Here is a 12,860-nt window from a genome sequence, read left to right on the forward strand (position 1 = left end):
AACTGGTTCCATACTGGTTCCAAACTGGTTCCATACTGGTTCCATACTGGTTCCTAACTGGTTCCAAACTGGTTCCATACTGGTTCCTAACTGGTTCCATACTGGTTCCAAACTGGTTCCATACTGGTTCCTAACTGGTTCCATACTGGTTCCTAACTGGTTCCAAACTGGTTCCATACTGGTTCCTAACTGGTTCCATACTGGTTCCAAACTGGTTCCAAACTGGTTCCATACTGGTTCCAAACTGGTTCCTAACTGGTTCCAAACTGGTTCCTAACTGGTTCCAAACTGGTTCCTAACTGGTTCCTAACTGGTTCCGTAGTGGTTCCAAACTGGTTCCTAACTGGTTCCAAACTGGTTCCATACTGGTTCCAAACTGGTTCCTGACTGGTTCCATACTGGTTCCATACTGGTTCGAAACTGGTTCCAAACTGGTTTCAAACTGGTTCCAAACTGGTTCCTAACTGGTTCCATACTGGTTCCAAACTGCTTCCAAATTGGTTCCTAACTGGTTCCACACTGGTTCCATACTGGTTCCAAACTGGTTCCATACTGGTTCCTAACTGGTTCCAAACTGGTTCCTAACTGGTTCCATACTGGTTCCAAATTGGTTCCTAACTGGTTCCACACTGGTTCCATACTGGTTCCACACTGGTTCCATACTGGTTCCAAACTGGTTCCTAACTGGTTCCAAACTGGATAAAACAGGCCAGCAGTTGGATTAAACTCAATTTAACATTTTATTCTTAAAATAATTTCTGTTGGGTCTGGTTCAAAACTGGTGATTTTCTGTAACCCTGGAGCCTCGGACCAGGGGAGAAACCTCTGACTGCAGCTGTTTGTGTTGTGGGCTCTTCATGTCTTGTAACCTCTTCATCTTCAGACATAAAGCTGTGATTTTTCTGCCGCTGAAGAGTCTCGACCTCGTCACGTGCTCTGATATTTCTGAGTTCGCCGCTGCTTTGTTATTGTGTCTGCAGAGGCCAAACCGAGTGAGAATATGTTGGGGCGCAGCTCCCACACGCAGAGCTTCAGTGGGATATCGCAGCCGTGACCTTTCAGTTTCCTCACTGTTGACAAAAAAAAGCAGCGGTGCTAAAGTCTCTGCGATGACGAAAGGACTGTGAAACGCTTTCAGAAAATCCATGTGGGTAAAAAAAGGACAAAAAATCAAAAAGGACCCCTGACAAAGTAGGAATAAAGCAAAGTGCTTTCTTACAAGCCTCACATGAAGCCTCAGCAGCTTTTACTGGGCTCTGGTTTTGGAAATAGTTTGATGATTCATTTTTAGTCACAGCTAACAGACAAACACAGACAGGAGCAGGAGTTAAAGCCAGGAGGCGAAAAAAATCTTATTACCAAATCAATACACAGTCAACCAGAAATGTTTCACAGTAATTGGTTTGTTTTAAGCCACAAAAGCAACGGCTGCTGCTAATGTATCACCTAGATTCTCCTGTAAACAGGAAAATAATGATAAAAGTCTCCCTGCAAGAGAACGAATTAGGTAAACAAACTGTTACCAAACCTGGAAGTTATAAAAGCAGGAATTACTGAGATGTTCAACATTAGAGGCATCTGAGATTAAAACTGCTAATTTTAAGGTTTTAATTGTCTGTCTTAAAGTTCATAACGGATGTCTTGATGCTCAATTCAGATCTTTTTGTTTGCTTGTTTGTTCTGCTGCTAAATAAATGCGACTGCAATCAGATTTCTGTGTGAACAGTTTCTGACCCGCATGCACAGAGGAAGAACGTTGACGTCACACAGCAGCCCTCAGTTCACAAAGTGAATAATGGGCGTCACCGTTTATCGATTTTAAAGCAACAGGAACGTCCAAAATGTCGGCTCTGCTTCAGCTGTACGTCCAGCTTCACCGCGTCTGGCTTCTTCTGGTGCAGAATCACGACGATAAGGTCAGACAAACTGACAGTTCAGACTGCAGATACTTGGAAAACAATCAGATGTTTATGAGTTGGTACCAAAAGTGGCACAAATCAGATTGTTTGGATCAGAAGTGACTGCAGTGAAAAAGTCAAAAATGGATTTGGGTCTCATTCGCCTGCTGAGGCGACAGTCATTGAAGTGAGAATAATTCAGCGCCAGAAGAAGCCAGATGAGGTAAAACAATGGCTGACATTAGTTTAATTTATAGTCTGAATGATCAGGCAAAAACATCTGAGCATCAAGACCAGCTGCCTGAACAGTCAAGAAGAGTCTGACCACCGCAGTGAAACGTTAATCTGACAGTCATCAGCATATGGATGAAATAAAATCCTGTGTTTCTGTAAAATTGGCAAAAGATTCAGGGAAGCCGATGACGAAGCCCTGTGGTTCGCCGCAGGTCAGCAATCTCACAGAGGGACGGCTGCATCTTCTACTTTTATGATAGCTATGTTGTCGTCTTCCTTTCTTTGTGTTTATTGGCTGTATTTTTGTATTTATTGACAAAGTTAGTGTAATTGAGTCATTTTAATCGTGTTGTATGACGTCATGTGATATCGTCTAATTGTTTTTAGCTGCAGAAATTGAGCCTGGTCCAGAGACAACAGATGAAAACGAGCCTTACAGAAACATCAGCAGTTTACATCGTCCCCTCCAAATAAATGAAATGTAACTTTAAATCATCTGCTGGAGATTTAATGTATATTTATACATGAATTTATACAGAATTGGTCATTTGAATACCACAGTAAAGATGGAGAATGATTTGTTTTATACCTGCTCAGGTCAGACTTCGGTTCCTTGTTTTACTAAATAAATTTATGCAGCGACACAGCAGGCTGCAGTTAAAGTTTCTGTATCCACAATTTAAACCATATTTTACACTTTAGGTGTTTCTTTAATAAATGTTTACATTTTCTGAGGGCATCTGCAGCATAGCTGGCATATTTTCTACCATGTGCATCAAAATATTCTCTACATTTTTCCATCTGCTGCAAATATAAAACATGAATCCATTTTCTACATTCTAGTTTGTTTCATATCTCAGTTTTATATCAGTTCTGCTGATTGGAGGGATTTCCTTTGGGACGAACGGGACTCTGGGTTAAAGTTGGGAGTAAAACCTGAAGTTTCCAGTAAATCGCCTCTTCATTAAAGGTCAAAACAAAAAAAGATGCAGCTCACATTTATCTGCTCCAAAAGCTTCCTTTGACTCGTGGTGCAGTTATGGAGCTTTACAGAGGAGCTGCAGAGGATGTAAAGGACGGCAGGATAAAAGAGCAGCAGAGCAGAATAATCAGCTAAAAACTGAGTTTCTGTGGTTCAGCCTCTGTTTGCTGCAGCACCAGAATTAATGTGACTGAAATAATTATAATTATCCGTGATTCACCCTCCATTCACGCCTCATGGAGGTTATCCTCATGATTTTGTTGTTTATTTTAGAGGATGTTTTAAACTCACAATGTTCTGTTTATTGCATCTTATAAACAAACAAGAAGGCCTGGAAATGTGAAGCTAATCTCCATCCTGCAGTGATTATCAATCTGACAGCACAAACTGAGCCGGATCACATGAGAATCACCTCATGTGAAATATGACCAGACCCCCATCTGTGAAACTTGTTTCAGTCTGCAGGACTTTCCATCTGTTTTTGCTTCTTCAGAAATATTTGCATGAAATGTTGCCATGTTTGTGCTCGTGTGTAAATGTGACTTTTTGTCATATTGACTCTAACTTGATATGAAGTAACACTGAGGTGTAGCTGAGGTGTTAGCTCACTGCTAACGGAAACATTAGAAACAGTTGTTGGATGTGTTAGCTCACTGCTAACTGAAACATTAGAGGTCATTTCCTCATGATTATTGGACTTTGACTAATAGATCTATTAACTTTTAAATTTAATCTTTGTTTATGATTTTGATCAGTTCCTTATCATTGACTAATATTTGGTTTTACTTCATCCCATGTTTTTGGTGTTTAGTTAATGTTTTCATCTTTTTGTGTATTTCCTTAGCTTTGATGTTTGTTCATTTCCTGTCAGCCATCTTGGTTTATAACTCTGTAGATTTATTATTAAGTGCTTCTCTGTTGTGTTTCCGTTCTTGTCGATTTTAAGTTTCTTATTTCCTCCTAGATCTTCATAGTTGAGTTTCTCTTAGTTAGTTTTAGTTGTTTGGCTGTGTTGTGTCTGCCCCCTGGTGTCAGCATCCATTAGTTTCCCTCGTCTGATGCTAATTCCCTCCAGCTGTTTCCCATTTCCTTGATTATTCAATCTGCATATATTTCCTTCTGCTTCCATGTTTGGTGTCGGATTCCCGCTCATGTCACCCGTTCTTCTCCCTGGAGAAATCTTGCTGTAGGAGTTTTGTTGAACTCTTTATTAAATTGGTTATCATGAGATTCCACTTTCCTGTCTGCGGTTTGGTCCGATCCCTGGGCCATACATGACATCTGCACCAAATTAAGTCCCAGTTGGATTATTCCTTCTGGTGCTTCGTTTTATTTTCTCTGTGAATCTCAGCAGCATCTTCAGATGCAAAGTTTGACAATCAGGTTTTGTGTGAATATAAAGAAGTAGTAGACGACAGAAAGGCAGAAAAATAGTTTTACGTGTTATTTCAAATCCAGTTTTTACAGTAAATAAGTCAGTTTATAAAACTGATGATGCAAATTCAGTGTCTGAGATAAATTTTTGGTTGAAAGGGAATTAAGTCCGTTTCATGTAACAAATGTTAAAAAACAAATGCAAAACTGAAACTCTTCAGTTTTTCTTTTGGTTACTGTAATATAACTGTACAGTGCTAACACTGCTAGCAATGCTAACTAGGCTACAAAGCATTAGCAACCTCAAACCTCCAGTCGGTCGTGGCAGATGGTACTGAGCCCGGTTCTGGTTCTGAGCCCGGTTCTGGTTCTGCTGGAGGTTTCTTCATGTGCATGCTCAGCCTCGTACCTGTTGTGCTACGTTCAGGAGTGAAGGCTGTAAGTGACTGGTGCGATCTGCTAGATCTTAGAAAGAAGCTTTTTAAACTAATTACCGTAATTCACTGAGTTTAATCGACTGATTGATAACTGTGATCAACTGGCATGTATGTGTGATTGAATTTATTTTTTTGTAACGTGTCTTAAGACAACATTTTTTAAGAAACTGAATTGAACTGAACCTTTATTTTTGTCTTTTAAAGCTAGACTTTGATGTAAAATTGACTTTTTGAGCTTCACTTCATGTTGGAATGTTATTCTCATCAGAAACAAACCTGGAGTGTTGCTTTGATTCGTGTTTTAGAAATCCTGTAATCTCCATGGAAACCATTCAGCTGTGCAAAACGCCTGGGTGGACCTAGCCCCGCCTTCAAGGCGCAGCTCCTCCCCCTCTGAGCTCCTTCAGACTAGCCAGCAGCAATTAGCAAACACCTGGTGGAACTGCTGAGCTCTTTTCAGAAAGAGAGGAATTTTTAAAGAAACAGAGGCCCAATTTCAAGGCACTGAATTATAAAATAAAATTTCTTTTACGTCATATTTGATACATCTGGCATTTTTTAAACAGAAGTTAATAAAGTTACATGATTGTGGTATAAGATGTGTGTGGAAAGCTCCTAACTCTGCCCCTTAACGCCGCTCTGTTCACCCGTCAGCAGCGTGTTTGGTTGAGTAGCGACGGTAAGGAACGTCGTATTGTTTGTAAATGTCGACGTTTTCAGTGCAGCTGAGACGCATCGGCTGCTCCGGTTCTCCAGAATAAAACATTCAGTTTTCCAACTCTTCTGAATTTCATATCGACAATCTTTGATCTGGACTCGCCTGATTCTGTGAAACCTGCCAAGTGGCTACAGAAGCACTGGAGGGACAAAAGGTTTTAAATTCAAACACTAAGTTTAAGGATTAACTCTAATCTGTACCTGGGATTTAGATGCAATCAGTAAATCTGCCTCAGAAGATTACAAAATAAACCGACTTACATTTTTAATGGTGGATATAAATATTTATGGACAAAAAGGAGCCATTTTTTCCAATTTTAGGGTTTGCAACTCTTCGTGTACTCATTAAGTTTTATAAGACAGTAAAAAAAGGAGGCAGATGATCTAAAAGCAAAATGTGGCATTTCTTAGGAGCCTGAATTCATGAAAAGGCAAAAGGCTTTTTTCAGTTTTTTCTGCAGTGTAATAATGAAAGTTTCCCTAAGTCCATGAAAGTCCTTTTACTTTGTCATGACATTGTGAAGTTGGCGTGCATCATGACTCAGCGCATACATTCTTTTATTTCTTTTATACTTCCTCCGCCCATCTACCTTGAAAAAAGTCCTGCTTTTCATCTCCACCTTATTTTCTCGTCCTGCCGTCTCGTTCTTTCTCCGGTGTGAAGTGGCCTTTTTTCAAACATCCAGCTCAATGCAGTCTCCATATTTATTCTCAGGTCAGTAAAAATCTGCACCACCTTGGAAAAAGCTGCTTTTATTGAAAAGCCTCGTCTAGAAAAGAGGGAGCCTCTCCAAACTAACATCACGAAACAAAACATTGCATTAGGCCTTTTCATCCGCCGCAGGCTAATAAGCATCTGCAGCAACGAGAAGCAGTTTGGTCATCTGCAGATGCTTTCTGGTGCTTAGAGTCTATCGCTCTTATTGTTCTGCTCCACTCCAGATGTGTTTCTTTCGCAGCTGCAACACAGAACCACAAATAGCCATGGATCTGTTCACCATTACGGGCCTCAAAACCAATTTTCATTCAAATTGCAGAGACGCAATCACTCTGACATTTTTTGAGATGTGTGAAATTTCAGTGAGCTGCAGGCATGGCTGGGTAATGAGCCAGACAGTTCTCATTTTATCAAATATGGACATTTTACTAAAACCCACTGATTTTTTTTCTAATTCAAAGATGAATTTGCAACACCGGACGGATGGTGAAGACATTTTCAGAATCAGGATTTACTTTGTTTTATGGACCAAAAGAATCCTGGATGGTAATAAAGTTAACAGCACGTTTGGCTTATTTTGGATATTTTGGGTCAATTTGACATGAATATTTTAAAATCAGTGGGTTTCCTGTTTATTACTGAAGTGCCAAGGCAGAATTACATTGGAAACTAGAGATCAGGATGACCTCTGACCTCTGACCTCAGAGCCACATGAAGCCGGTTCCACAGTGGTTCTTCTATCAGCTGCAGAACATTTCAGGACCAGAGGACTAAAGTCTCCGACCAGAGAAACTCATCCAGGATTTAGTGGCTTTGATTCCTGCAGCAGGTCAGACTGACAGACCAACGACCCAGAACCCTGCTGGTCCAGAACCCTGCTGGTCCAGAACCCTGCTGCTGGTCCAGAACCCTGCTGGTCCAGAACCCTGCTGGTCCAGAACGCTGCTGCTGGAGTTCTGACTAGAACCAGGAGGACAGAAACACCACCCGGTTCTACGCCGCCTGGTTCTGCAGTCGTTCACTGAGACAATGAAAAGCTGTTGGTAGTTTATAAACCACTGAACAGTTAAAGATCTGCTGCTGTTGTATTAACCTAAAAGAAACTTACAGAAAACTGCAAAACAGCAGAAACACTGAGTTCCTTTAAATCAGGTGTGAAACCTGTTCAGATTCGCTTTTGGTTAATAATAACTGGAACTTTGATTCTGGCAGCTCCATGTTGTCTCCTGTTAGCTGCATCATGTAGTTTTCCTGCTTTAGGCTTGAATAGTTTCAAAACCTGGTAAATTTGAATATTTCCATCCCAAGAGGATCCTCTGTGCTTATTCCTTTTTCTAAATGATATTCTTATGAAATCTGAAGACATGGATATGCATTCTGAAACCCTTCTGATGAGCGACAGAGCTTACATATTCATCGCCTGCTCCACAGACTGACACGGGTTTGAGATTTAGACATTTATTGTTCGAGAAGATTTCCATAATCGTAGTGATGAATGTGATGATGCTCTGGGTTCCTCTGGATGGCGGTGCAGTTTTCCCCACGCAGGGAAAGTTATGGATGTGGGACAGTGGAGGTTGCGGACATTAATCTCAGTGTGCGATGCTCGCTGCTTGTTCCTGTGCCAGACGGACCATTTCGCCGGACTTTGCGTCAACTTTGGCCACGTGTCAAGACTTCCCTCCATCTTTAAATTCACTCCTGGAAATGGATTACTCTGCCCTCCTCCACGCCGGGAAGAAGAGCCGGGATTTATGACAGCGGCTCTGTGGGAAAGCAGACATGTTCTCTGCTCTCTCCTCAGGGACGCGGATTTGTAAGAAGACTGAACTGAGCCTCCAAATCCCAGACAGCGAGGTCCGCCGGGGAACAAGAAAACACTCCGCAATCTGCTTCCAGTCAACTGGGAGGATTCCAGATGCTAATAATTAATCACTTCACTTTCTGGAGTCTGTCTGACCTTTACAAACAACTGAAACTGGTCTTTGGAAAAGTGATTAATTATCCCAAAAGGAGATTAGCCGACATCCTTCACTGGATCTAAACCAGGACCAAAGTACAAACAAGGAAGTTCAACACTGTTAAAGTCTCAGATTGTGGATTTATTCTTCCCTTCTGGAGCATTTCATAATATTCCTGATTTCACTGGAGCCTGGACTTTCTGGGTTCATTCCCACCAGCCCTGTTCAGTCGCTTCAATCCAACTCCACTTGCATAGAAAGTTTAATTCGGTTGGAGAGGCGTGAATCTGTAATCGACCAAACTATCGAGCGCTGGTCCGCCACAAACCTCGGTCTGGGTTTGGATGTATGTGAACACCAAGCAGACCAGAGACTGCTCATACAACAGGAAGTGGACTACAGTGTCGGGCATTCTGGGTAAATACAACCAAAACAAACGTGCTAGCCTAGCGCTAGAAGGAGAAATGAGAAATCCTCCAACCGCTAAAATCTGATGCCACTCCATTTTGTTTCCATTTTGTGAAGGAGGAAGTTGCGCTCAGTGTTTTCTTCAGACGTCTTTGTTGTTTCCTTCGGTGGTTGTTGGTGCAGCGCCCCCACAGGCCAGGAGGGGAACAGGTTGGTTTGACTCAGAGCAGAGAGAAAGAGAACCACGTAGCTGGAGATGAAACAAATAATGAAGTTTATCTGGACTATCAGGTGTGAAAACATCGTAAATCTCGTCCTTCCTAGGATTATGGTTTATGAGACACGACTTCCTGTCCAGCATTACAGTGACAGGAAAGAGCATTATGTGGAAACATAGAACCCAGTTAGCATCAGGCTAGCATCAACTAAACACCAGCGCCAGCCTGAGCGTGGTGTCCAGAGTTTCCATCATGAAGGAGGAAATGTGCAGCATGACTGTGAAATGAAGAGCAGCAGCCGGGGTCTGGACACGGGCGAGCGGGTCTGGACATGGCCTTGCCGGGGTCTGGACACGGCCCAGCCGGGGTCTGGACACGGCCCAGCCTGGGTCTGGACACGGCCCAGCCGGGGTCTGGACACGGGCCAGCCGGGGTCTGGACACGGGCCAGCCGGGTCTGGACATGGCCAGCCCTCCTCTGGCTAAAGCGTCTCTTCACGTCCCAGGAGACGCGGCTGATGCAATCCTCCGGTCTGCAGCGTATCGCTGTTTTCGACATGTGTTCCTGAGCGCTGTGGGTCTGTTGGGAGGCATTTGAGGAGGTTCTGTCTGTGTGTTTGATTATTGAGTGACGGGAGGCTCATGAGAGACGCGGCCCGCTCTCGGCTGGCGCCGCAGGGCTTGAGGTCGACGGGATTAGCATTTTAAAACCTCTGATCTGCGGCAGGAGGGAGGCGGTGCAAGAAACGGGATCTTTCTCATCTCTGAACTGTGAACAGGGAGGAGAACTTCACCTGTCTCATCCAACAGAGGAACATCTGCCTCTAACCCCGACCTGAGCAGATCTGAGTGTTTTCAGGAGGATGAAAACGGTTCAGACACGTTTGGGTTCCTCTAATTACACCTTCAGTTTGTGTAAACAGCAGAAAGTGATCTCCATTTCCACCTGACTCAACATTTTCTGAGCTGAAATAAAGGAAAGTAGCCCACATCTGGGTGCCAACAGAGCCTCTTATGACGCTTTGAGTCTCCCTGTCAAAATTAACAGCAATAATTTGGTTTATTTAGCCTGAGACACAAAAGTGGGGACATTTTTCAAAGTCATATTTTCATTTTCTAATCAATCCTTTCTTTAATAATGCAGTGTAAACTAAATATTAAGTTAGCAAACTTAATATTTAGCTTTCAAACTAAATATTTAGCGCCAAACTATTTTAGTCAGAGAAATATTTAAGTTATTTATAAATATTCCCAAACTTAATATGTCATCAGTTTTTAAACTAAATATTTAGCTTAATGCTAACTAAATATTTAGTTCTAATCTGAATATTTAGCTGGTAAACTAAATATTTAGCTTGCTAATTAAATATTCAGTTTGAAACTGTGACATGGTGAAAATATGATGAAATCAACCCAGCAGGTGGAGAACCCTGAGAAAACAAAATTCAAATGTTTTAAAGAGACAGTGCAGCGATTCCAGCCCCGTGTAGGGCTTTGTCTCATGACTAAATGCATAAAGGTGAAGCTAAATGGATAAACAGCTTGTAAACCATCTGAATATCTAAATGCAGTAATTTTTCAACATTTTGTCTGAGATGAAGAAAGAAAAGAAGCGGTTCTCCTCCAGTTACGCTGCAGTGAAATAAAAACTTGTTTGTGAGGCCAGACGCTTTGATTGTCTCAGTGTGAAGCGATTCAAACCTGGCAGATTATTCTCTTTATTCTGCCAAACTAACACCCAGCAGCTCACATCCAGAACCGGCTCGGAGGTGGAGAACGGACCCAGATGAGATCAGATGCAGTAAACGATGGAGGCAGGCTCACAATTTAAAGTTTCACATTCATGTTAGAGCTGCATTTCTCTGAAAACCTAAAATCAAGCAAATAAAGTAGGCCACATTTTTATTATTTGATTTTTTTCTAAATTGATATTTATTTATCTTTTTTTCTTTTACAATGACACTTTCCATCCATCCGTCCATCCGTCCGTCCAGTTTTAGTTTATTTTAAATGTTTGTGCGGAACGCCTGCGTTGCGTCGTTTACCTGAACTGTAGAATCGTTTCTGTCCTCATTTTCTCCAGGTTTTCATTCAGGAACTGAGGCTCCTGGTTGTTGTGTGTTTTACTGATGCAGCTCATGTTTATATTACCGCCGTGTTAAACATTCCCTCCATCTGCTTATGAAGCCGTTCTCATCTCCACACACACTGCGCCACAAATCCCCAGAAATGAGTCGTAATCTGGGAGATCTGCGGCGGATTTAACACTTTCTGTTTGACTCGGTTCATCCAGGATCTGCATTTAAATCCGGTTTCACTCAGAAACCGTCTCCCCTCGTTATCAGATCAGCCATTGTTTCACATCCATCAGTGTTTCAGCTTCAGGTTTAACGTAGACGTCGCTTCTCGTCTCTGCAGAGCATGATGGGAGAAGATGATGGGATCTCCTCTGATCCTGAAGTGCTGTCATGTTGGCTCCTGTCAAGCTTTGTTCTTTCTGCAGTCAGAACAGCAAAAACAAAAAAATCCCTCCAGCTACATGACGTGTTGACGGTCCTGGGCGTCTTTGTTTGGATTCATGGATCAGCTGCTTTAAGCCCTGAACCTACAGACTGACAGTTTCTGCTCTCAAACCGTCACTCAGCCTCTGGAAGTCGATCTCCCTCAAGATCCAAGAGGGAGAAACTGGAGATTTGATTCATCTTCTCCTCAAATAATCACCTTGATGGCTGAATCCTGGACACAGTTGGTTGATTCTGAACCGTTTGTGTCCAGCATAAGTGTGGTCTGCGTGTCATGGATCTTCCTCTGTCATTTTCTTTAAATAAAAAGAGAAACAATTTTCTTTTTTCATTTAACCTGTAAACTGTTCTGAATTTGTGAGCTTCAGAGTTTCAGGCTCTGCTTTCGTCAAAATCAGGTCTAAAATGAAGATTAAAATGTTCACGTTCACATCTCGCCTGATTTATCTCCCACCGACTGTGCAGCAGACAGGTAGCTCCTGTCTTACAGGAGGAACGTCACAAAACCAACTCTTCTTAATTGTGAGAGTGTTTTCACCCCCCACAGTTTGGTAGACTAGGTCTGGTTAGCGACCAAAGTTGTAACATTTGTTACATTTTGAGCTGCTGTGGTCAAACGAACCAAACTAGTTCAAAAACCTGTTCCCCTCCTGGCCTGTGGGGGCGCTTCACCAAGAACCACTGAAGGAAGTGACACGAAAACCTCTGAAAAAAAAAAAATCTGATCTCAACTTCCTTCTTCTTAAACAAAAATGGAGGCGTCAGATTTTGGCGGTTGGAAGATTTATCTTTTGCTTTTGGCTAAAGACCAGGAGCTTCTCCTGCTAGCGCTAGGCTAGCATGTTTTTTTGGCTGTATTTATCCAGAATGCTCTGCGCTGTATTGCACTTCCTGCTTTCAGAGCGGTCTCTGATCCGCTTGGCGTTCACATATCCATCCAAACCGAACCAGAGTTCACTTTTATTATCCATGTTAGAGTTCGATCTCCACAAACGAACCAAAGTTTCTAGACAGATGAACTGGATTAAAGTAAACTAAACAGGGCTGGTGTGAATTATTTTTTACTTTTTTTCTACTTTTATCTGTGTTGTTTTTATTAATATTTATGTGACTTACATGCAGAGCCTCCTTTGCTTTCACACTGCAGAGAAATGTCAGAGTGGTTTCGCTCCTCACGGCGGTGACAGGCTGACATTTGGCTCCTCATCTACGGCTCCTTATCTCGTTTTACAGCAGGTCGGCCCCACTCTGCGATTCTGTCGCCGTTATCAGGTGCCAGTCGGACTGGATGAACACGCGTGAAGAAGGAGAATATGCAGAACCAGCCTCTGCTGAGAAGGGAAGTAAAATATGCACCCATTCAGAAAACTGATCACCCGTCTGGTTAAGGAT

The 12,860-nt window shown here is 42.3% G+C and overlaps 1 long non-coding RNA gene across 1 annotated transcript in view; it reads left to right on the top strand.

Annotated features, from left to right (window-relative positions):
• LOC107833630 (uncharacterized) overlaps positions 1-12,787 on the top strand; it is a 40,063-nt gene extending 27,276 nt beyond the window's left edge. The window contains exon 3 of the long non-coding RNA XR_001659390.1: positions 12,616-12,787. This is a non-coding gene — a long non-coding RNA (uncharacterized LOC107833630). The remainder of the gene's footprint in view (positions 1-12,615) is intronic.
• Positions 12,788-12,860: the final 73 nt, after the last annotated feature.

This window comes from Poecilia formosa, unplaced genomic scaffold (assembly GCF_000485575.1).
Source record: "Poecilia formosa unplaced genomic scaffold, Poecilia_formosa-5.1.2 Scaffold417, whole genome shotgun sequence".
Lineage (NCBI taxonomy): Eukaryota > Metazoa > Chordata > Actinopteri > Cyprinodontiformes > Poeciliidae > Poecilia > Poecilia formosa.